At 34.1% G+C, this 10217-nt stretch overlaps 1 protein-coding gene across 1 annotated transcript in view; it reads right to left on the bottom strand.

The window, feature by feature from the left end:
• LOC138693105 (zinc finger protein 723-like) overlaps positions 1-10217 on the bottom strand; it is a 50892-nt gene that overhangs the window by 40461 nt on the left and 214 nt on the right. The gene's annotated exons all lie outside the window — the stretch shown is intronic.

The raw sequence follows: 10217 nt of genomic DNA on the forward strand, positions 1-10217 counted from the left end.
ATTATTTTATAATATAATTTATTATTTATGAAATATAAAATAGTACATTATGCAACGCGCCTATAATGAAGGTAATTAAGAAGTGAGTATGGATATTTATGAAACGAGCGCAAGCGAGTTTCATAATTTTCATACGAGCTTCTTAATTACTATTATAGGCGAGTTTCATACGACTTTTTATGCTCGACCATATTTCTAACTTGATATTATTAATTTTATTGTATCTGACCTGGAGCAATGTTCCATATGTTGTGAGATGTGCGCAGACGCGAAAGTATTGATTTTTTCCGAGGAACAGATGTCCACATTGACCTTGCTAGGCCATAAGAACCTACAGAGATTGCATTAAAATTAAATTAGACATTGAAAAACGAGTTGACAAATTGAATTTATTTAAATATTATTTACAATTAACGCTAATTATTATAGTAACAGAACATAACCTTCTGCGACAGTATTGGATTTCCAGCCTCCGTGACTTTTCGCTAAATCTCTTTCGATTGCATATCCGAGAATAATCGATACTTGCGGTTTTATAACGGTAGAAAGCTGACCTGTCATTGGTTGAACAGTTGTAACCTGAGTCGTCATTGGCTGAAAGACCTGACCTTTAATGAGTAGGTGAACTTTAATGACATGCATTAAAGGTCTGCTACCACGTGTATAATTACTACATTTCGGCATGGTCGAGCATAAAATTATTATTACAACTAGTTTGTCACTGAGAAATAAGGAAAACATGTTAACTTGAATTTATTTGAAGCAAAGCGTTACTGGATTATGCAATAAGGTAGGCGATGTTTGGATCCTGTGTCTCAACTCTATACTCAATTATTATCTTAGCGTATGCTCGATTACACTAACCTCTAGAGCTTGAAAATGGAACTAAACGCCGGCGCACAGAGAAACAAAACACAGGAAAATTCGCTCAGTGTCCATTCTTTATAATCCCTATTCGCTGGATGGATCACAGACACATTCACCACAATTTCTGCCAGTAACAGAAGACATGCCACAAAAGTAATTCGGTTAGGATCAACCATTAACGAATATACATTTTGCGTCGTACAGTACTTATTATGGTAAGCCCTAAATATTCGAAACACATTTAGTTTACCGGAAGACTTGAGAGACTTTGTATGAGGAGCCATCATTAAAAACTGCCATCAGCCAACTATTGTTGTCAACGCGATTCTTAAAAACCCGCTGTGAAATGTGTAGAAATCGCTAAGTTGTCAATGTAAAATGAGATTACATTGCCGCTGGAACTGCTAAAAATACCCGTTAGATCCCTGTATCAGCAGTACAAAAACCAATTTACCCGCTAAACTGACACTGAAAAACGCCATATTTCGTGGAAAAACCGCTGAATTGGCAACCCTGCTGCCAACACTGCAGCGTTGCCAACGATCAGAAAATTATGGAACTGTAGTCTAAAAATTATGGAATTTTCCACAATATTATCGCAAATATATAACATTAGTAACAATGTCATAATAATAAATCTTTACAGATTACTAAATACGAATAAACTTGAATGACTTCTCGCACAGAAGCAGCAATGGCAACTACGAACATAATGCAGTCTTACTAAGAACCCGGCCATCCGAGCTCTCCCTCGAGAATCTCGTCATAAAGCTGGCCATGCTCATCCAGAGTGTACCAAAGGAATATAATAAATCCAAATCTTTTTATTAATGTGATAATTTCTTCCTACGGAAAGCAAAATGGAATAATATGATTAACAAAACAAAAAATATATGGCATACCCTGCGACTGTTATCGCAACAGGATTAAAATTGAATAATTTCAAGGGAAAAATTGTTCAAATCTGCTTTACAGGAAGCTTTACCTGAAAGACTAGATTTGCAGGATTAAAATTATTACATAACGTAAGTTAATCACTTACTGCATGGTTGGCAACACAGCAACACTCACGTAGGCAGGGATTACACCAACTCTTTGGATTATACTAAGCGAGTCTATTGCAGAATTGCAAACAATGCGATAAATTATGCTTTATGATGCGATACGTGATAACTGACAACACTTGTAGGATAATGTAATTGTTTATTAATCATATTATTCCTTTGAATTCATACCACTTTGCTTTCTATATGAAGATATTGTCACATTAATGAAACACGCTTCAATTTATTCTATACTTTTGGACTCTTTCAATAAATATTTTAAATCTTCCCGTTTTCCATCAAGATTCTCAGGGGGCAGCCCGTATTTTTTCTGTCAATAGTAAGCTTGTATCGTAATTTGCTGATCAGTTTTTTCTCTTGTACTCAAAGGCTTGCACTACAGCCTGAGGCTTATTGTGCTTACCACTCCTGTTCCCTGAATGACTGGATAGCCGAAATTATAAGTGGAACTTGGAAAATTCAAGTGACCTAAATTTTGTTTCTGGATCTATAGGCTGTGGTATGTATGATTAGTGGCGTACCCAAAATTTTATCGAGGGGGGGGGAGAGTATTATTAAAATTGTTTACAATTTACATTATCGGTATTTTAAATTTTGTGTCTATTTTATTATTATTATTATTATTATTATTATTATTATTATTATTATTATTATTATTATAATTATTATTATTATTATTATTATTACTACAGTATTATTACTATGTTAGATATATTTATTAATATTATGCTACATTCTAATAGAACATATTCATAAAATCTTTGAAACGTAATTTTTTCACAGTCATCTAATTTTTAACAAATTTTAACTTCTTTTAATTTTGTATAATACAATATGCTTGTGTCATTATTACATTTACACAACAATCATTATATATATATATATATATATATATATATATATATATATATATATATATATATATATAGGCAACGGTTATTTGTACTGCATATGATAGGTACGACACTTTACTTTATATAACAGGAAAATCCATGGAAACAATCAAATTAAACACAATAATGGAACATGGAACTCACCAAGGATGAAAAATGAAACTGGCAGGAAGACTATGCCTTATGTCGATATAGATTTTATTTATTTTTTTTGCCACTGTTTGCTGAACGATAGAATTAAACTGTTTATGACTTAAGTACACCATACCAGAGTCCACACCTGTGGGGTAACGGTTAGCGCGTCTAGCCGCGAAACCAGGTGGCCCGGGTTCGATTCCCTGTCGGGGCAAGTTGCCTGGTTGAGTTTTTTCCCGGGGTTTTCCCTCAACTCAATATGAGCAAATGCTGGGTAACTTTCGGTGTTGGACCCCGGACTCGTTTCACCGGCATTATCACCATCTCATTCAAAAGCTAAATAACCTGAGAGGTTGATGAAGCGTCATAAAATAACCTACTAGGCCATACCAGAAGATGCACAGGAATTGATACGCGTATGTTTACTGTCAATAAATTCGAAAAAAAAAATAGCACAATTCCACAAAGTGAAGAACACTCTTGCAATCCTTCTGAAAGGATCTGATGTACGAATTGGTATAATATAATGTCCTACATAAATTCTACACAACGGTAGAAGACTCTAGAAGAAAATTTAAAAGGGAAATGGTCAAAAGAAGCCCCAGTTACAAGGCACCTGTGAGTACTAATTCATTATTATCTCAAGAAAATATACGTGCAAATACTTGTTCAAATACTTCTCTACACACGTCTCATTATCACGAGAAATTGCAAGAAATAAATAAACAAACGGAAAGTAACAAGTAAATCAATAAGAAAAGAAAAAAGTAAAGAAAGAAACGAATAAATAAATAAATGAATAAACAACAAAGGAAAAAATGTCAATACACTTTACGCACTATCTTTTAAGAACTGTATGCTGTTCTGCAAGGATAATGGAGTATCCATAATAATTTTTTCAAGTCTTGTGAGTGTGGTATTTCCTAAAATTCGGAAGACAATCGATTGTTTCGATCTCCTTTACGAGATACAAAATTTCCCTAGAAATTTTTGCCGTTTGTAAAAAGATAGTTATATTCACAAAAGGCAGTTTCTTTCACTATTTAAAGAAACTCACCACCCTACGCCAGTATCTCCTGGCCTAGTTGCCTTATGAGTGATTCTTTATTGGTATCACGAGGTTCAGGCTTATCTTCGAACAGGTGACTAAATAACAAAAATGGGTGAATATAATATTTCCAAGGATAGTAGTACTGTTAACAAACTTGAGCTGTATCGCCAAATGAATCAAATTCATCCCCAATCATGGAATTCTTTGCGATAACATGAGGTCACTTATCAATTAACGCAGAGAGATTAAATGACCAGAAAAATGGGCTTGTGTGTACGCACGGAACTTCCTTGTATCCACTTACTCATAGAGATCTAAGCTATTCAACAACTTCAAACCGGTACCACAGTCTACTATATAGTCACGAAGCTTGGGATGATTTTTTGCAATTCTCGCGATAGTTGCTAGCCGCTTGGAGCGCTGTGAGTACTAGGAACAATAGACTGTGCCACAGCCATCGTGATCTAATCAGGCCATAAGCAGACCATGTAACTCGCTTAACCCGATCATGAAGGGCGACGTTTCAACCATATAAATTAGTTGGAATGCATAAACAGTAACATAATATGTTTCTCTAAAATGTAGTGTAATTCCATTAATAAAATTTAAAACAATGATTATGAGACACTTCAGACATAATTCACTTGCGAGTTAAGGTGTTATATTATTTATGGTGTGAAAATTACGTTGTTCATATGTGTATTACCTGCCTTTATTTCTATTAAATATTGCGAAATTCTTGTACATTCATTTATGCATGATTCAGTAATTTTCAATTTCATCGCACGGATATTTAGATATGTTGAAATTATAGGTTATGTTTACAGTACCAGTTGCCCCTTTCTGTCTAAATTTAGTGATCTCCAACGCCTTGCCATTCATATGAAAATTATAGGTCATGTTTACTATATTTAACTTATATTCCTAAATTCGCAATCATACATTATAATTAAGCATAATGTCAAGTATGATACCCCGGACAATCAATTTGTCTGTATTTTAATACTACAATTGAGTACTGAATTATTGTATTTATCTACTACTTAAGAGACGAAGTAACACAATCGTACTTACACTAATTTCATAGGAGTGGAATGGTATATGTTTTGTCTAAAATTAAGGAAGGTAGATGTGCTAAATTGAAATCACAATATAAATTCCTTTTTATTAAATCTCAAAATACCTTCCATTCTAAACTTAAAATGTTGACGCGTACAGATTATGTTAATATGTAAAATTCTCTTCACATTAAAATAACACAGTTTTGTTATAATATAATATTTCACTGAGCTCCGTACACTGAAATAGAAAACCCGAACAAACATTACGACCTGGTCGAGATCGAAAAAGCATTGACTGTGCCGTATTTCGCATTTTTGTGAAAGGCTATGCAAACTGTGAAATGTTCGTTATCGGTTGTAATAACTGTAAATGGCTAAAATACAATAATTTGAATAATAATATGGGACAAGGAGACGTTTTTAGTACTACAAATTGTAAGAAAAATAGGTTAGAGTTATCCTTCTTTCAAAAGATCGAGGAAGGTGAGTTTACAGAATATAATATATATTTTATGAAAATAATACATAAACCTTGCATTTCATATTTCAATAATGGAAGGAAGGTGTTAATCTTTTTTAAAAGAACACGATATCAAAAGTACAATACATTTTATCGTCTGCTAGGGAAGGAGTCTGTGATGAGGTGATAATAGCGATACTGGTGGTGAGCAACTATCTGTTTGCATATTTAGTAAGTATTGAGCTTCGTGACTGTATATATTAGACTGTTCCAGTACCCTAATATTCAAGGAAAAGATATTAAGAGAGTAACTGGGTCAACCGAGTCTGGAAATGGAATGTGTATCAGATTTATTTTTGTGAAATACTTTATTCCTGCATATAAATTACAAATAAGACTTCACTCGTTTGCATTTACGGAACTAGTGCAAGTAATTTACACATGACTGAACTCTGATATCTTCATTAACGAAAACGTCAAGCTCAACACAGCCTCTTGTTTTCAGCACACTACTGAATAACAATCCAGGCTATTTCTTACTTCCGCACTTAATGTAACAGCAAATCAGATAAGGCATGAACAAGAAATGCTTGATATGCTATAGAATTCTAAAGACCACTGCTAATAGAGATGGCCGATATTTCACAAACCGATATTTTGTCACAGGTATTTTTTTTTTGTCACAGATAAACCTGTGACTGATGACGCGAAATATGTGACAAAATATCGCTATCGAAATCTGCTCCGTATTCAGTACTCTGTGACCGCTGCAACGTCTGTGACTGATATTTTCTCCTCTACGTCGTGGGTTTGCACATGCGTATGATACAATAACAGCAATCGAGCGGTGGTATTTGATTATTTTTTCGTGATATTTTGTTCAATATTATTTTTTTCAAAGTGATGATGTGTTGCAAAGTTATTAGCGGCATTATAATAATTTAATCATGAATCTGACATTTTGTTTTCATATTTTAGTCTGTATATATGCTTTATAAATATTTTATGTATTCCCCGAGATCTTCACATTTTCATATTAAGCTTACTGTCAATTTATATTAATTTGTAAGTATTTTCCACTCAATTAAAACCGACCGAGACAAAACTGGCTAATATGATGGGCAACTTATTTCGCTAAAGTAACCTTGAGGTAGTTCCCTTCGTATTCCCCTTATATACCTTGCATATACGAATCTGTGACAGGTCAGGTTTGGTTGGTTTAAGCTTTTATTATGCCTAGACATATAGGATCAACGACTAAACTAGGGTTGAGGTAGTTCCCTTTGTACTCCGCATATACACCCTGCATATACGAATCTGTGACAGGTTAGGTTTGGTTAGTTTAGGCTTTGTTATGCCATGGATATACGATCAACTGCATCTCCACAAAAAATCAAATTCAACGATTTTCACATTCGAATTCGCTGAAACTACTTCAGCGCTAGTTTCACCATCTTATTATAAATTATATAATGACTACACGATTTAAACAATAATAATAATAATAATACCATTGGTTACCAATACTTTATCTTGTGTAAAATCCTGTCTGAACAACAGGTTTGTTTTGTAATTATTTTCCATTGTTTTTCGGAATACTGATGTTTCGTTAATTTTTATTCTGACTCAATATTATAACGTTAACGCAGGATCAATTTTTAAAACGATTAGGATAATCACATAACCTCAATTTCTCCATACCCAACTACATTAAAAAATTATATCTACAATCAACTACGATATAACCTCTTGGTATATGAGGTTAACTTTTTACATGTTTCTGTTGAGTTAGCTTAGTATTTATTTGATAATGGTGCATGTACATAACTTATTTGTTGCATTTTCCCATATACACCACTGATGTGCGGCGTGTATAGAGAATTCGTATTCACATTGCACTGCTCTTCAATATTTCCTGTTAATTTTTATCGGTGTGACAAAATATCGGTGTAATTCATGCATATTGTGCTTACTTATCGATATAAAATATCGGTGTGACAAAATCACAGATAAAAGTCACAAATATTTAATTGTCACAGTCACAGTTGTCACAGATACTTGGAAATATCGTTTAAGCTCAACTCTAACTGCTAATCACTTACTGTTGCACATACTGGTACCGTATAATTCACATAACAAAATCCTCCGAAATTAGAAGTTGCATACAATGAAGTTCACACCACGCACCAGCCTATGGCATAGCCTGTTTAGATGACACGTCAGTCATCACATCCATGTGACGTATACTGAACATCTATTAATCTCCGATAATCTTCTCCTATGCATTGTTATTAAGCTTATCGAGTGTGGGTTCTGCAGGGGTGTTGTAAAGTGGTTTACAAGCTGACCAAATGTTTCACAATAAAACCCACATTACAATAGCTATTCCACTGTTTGCTAGCCGAATATGACTGGAAAATTCTGTCTTGAGAAATATTTGCCACACATTTAGTATTTCAATGGTTTCACGTGAATGCTAGCAAATCTCTAATTGTGATTTCCCGATGGAGAAAATATATATAACATGCATGACATTTACGTGATTTTTCTTATTAGTACTATCGTCCATGGATGTTGAGTACAAGTGATATTAACAAATACTTCTGAAAATCTGCTATTTGAATAACTTTCCGCTTTTCATTGTGGAAATATGATATCCTACTTCAAGAGACTTAGATTAATTAAGTGAAAAGTTTCGCAAACTATGTCGGCACGCATTTCCGGTCCTAATATCGTGAACATATATGACATTTAAGAGACTTCGAAATTATCTGATGGTATGTGTCAAATTCCATACTCAATTTGTTAGCCCGTTTAAACAGATATTGCACTTGCAGGACTTAATGTCCAAATGCTGGCGTGAGAAGATTTTTAGAGTTCGGGATTAGAAGTATACCTTACTGCAGTGCAGTTTCATTTCGTCCGTGTGGAGAAGGTCGTATATTAGGAGGTGTCATAGACGTCCCAAGTTACATTGCAGCCACTGGCGTAGCTCAGTCGGCAGAGGCGCTTGCGTGCTGATTCAGAGTTGCGCTCGGGCGCGTGATCGATTCCCGCTTGGGTTGATTACCTGGTTCGTCTTTTTCCGAGGGTTTCCCCAAACTGTAAGGCAAATGACAGGTAATCCATGGCGAATCCTCGGGCTCTTCTCGCCAAATACCATCTATCACAAATTCCATAGACGCTAAATAACCACGTAGTTGATACAGCGTCGTTAAATAACTAAAAAAAAGTATAACAATTTGAATAGGTTTTTGGGCCAAGAGAACTATAAAACACTAAGAAAAGTAATTCATAAGATTAAACTGCTTGTGATATGAAAACATGCTTGTGTAGGATACGTAATTTTTTAAGGTCTCATTTCGATTAACATATTTAATTGGTTTTGAATATAAATTACATTTCACAAATGTGTAAAATTATCCAGCATGTGTGATAGCCATGATGCCAGACACTTTTATAATCTATTTGTTTCAATCTCTTGCCAACTTTGTGAATAATTGTATGTCTAGCAACGCAAAAGCACTTTCCTCAAACAGAATTTTCACTGCCTGATCTCGTTGTTGGTGAATGCGCCATTACAAATAAGGGCTTTGGATTTTCAATAGCACCTCGACATGTACATACAGAAATATGGCTTTTGACTTCTAATTATGAAAATTTGCTACAGGGACATCACTTTATTTTTACTAGCATTTTTAACATTAACCTGGCTATACTCGGAAACACTGTTACCCCCCCCCCCTTCCGTTACAGGAGTTTGGTGTTACTAGTGCAATATGTAAACAAATCATTTTACTAGCTATAGAGAAAAGTAGTGTATCCATTTATGTTACAGGGAAATATAGTATTACGATTTTCAGTTTGGTCATTACTTTACAGTATTTTATCAAAAAACAGTAGAATAGTAACAATTTTTTTTCACAAACTCAAGTCTTCAGGCGGTTATATACATTATGTAATGTCTACTTTATTCAGCATATTACTAACCTAATTTATTCCTGAGAATTTTGTGAGCACTTCCGTAAGAAACCGCAATTTGCACAGCTAACTTTTTGATCGACTTATTACGACCTCACTGCATCCTTTCTCTAGCATCTTCTACAGCATCTTCTGTCACCTTTGTTGGCCATCTTACACTTTTCTTCCTTTCTGTATATTCTGTTGCTCAAAATTTATCTACCACATTAATGACATTTCTACGAAAATATTCTGTAATGATATAATCAGGAAATTGTGAAAAAAAAAAAAAAAAAAAAAAAAAAAAAAAACAAGAAAAACTGTTGTTCACATTCGGTTTCCATCATCATTCTTCATACCTACAAACAGTAAAATAAAACTCTTGTTTAAATAATGCTGTTCAGTACTGCACCTTATTATACGGTATCGTAATTTCGGTAACTCTTTCTTCTACAGAAAACGCAACATATTTCTGAAACACACTGTACTTTGTACTGTTTACTTCATTGCTAGCAACAGCGTCCGTAAGTTTGTGTGACTGACGTTAGCAAGGCCATTAGTGAAAGGAGTGGGAATCAAGTACATTTAGAAACGCAGGTACAATAAAAATTGAAGTAAATATAAAATAATGTCCCTGTATATATTACACTTGTACGGCTTCTCTCGAGCAAACATAATATAAGCTATTAGGCTAAGCGAAAAGAAGAAAAAGGATTTTGCACAAAT

Source organism: Periplaneta americana, chromosome 17, assembly GCF_040183065.1.
Source record: "Periplaneta americana isolate PAMFEO1 chromosome 17, P.americana_PAMFEO1_priV1, whole genome shotgun sequence".
NCBI lineage: Eukaryota > Metazoa > Arthropoda > Insecta > Blattodea > Blattidae > Periplaneta > Periplaneta americana.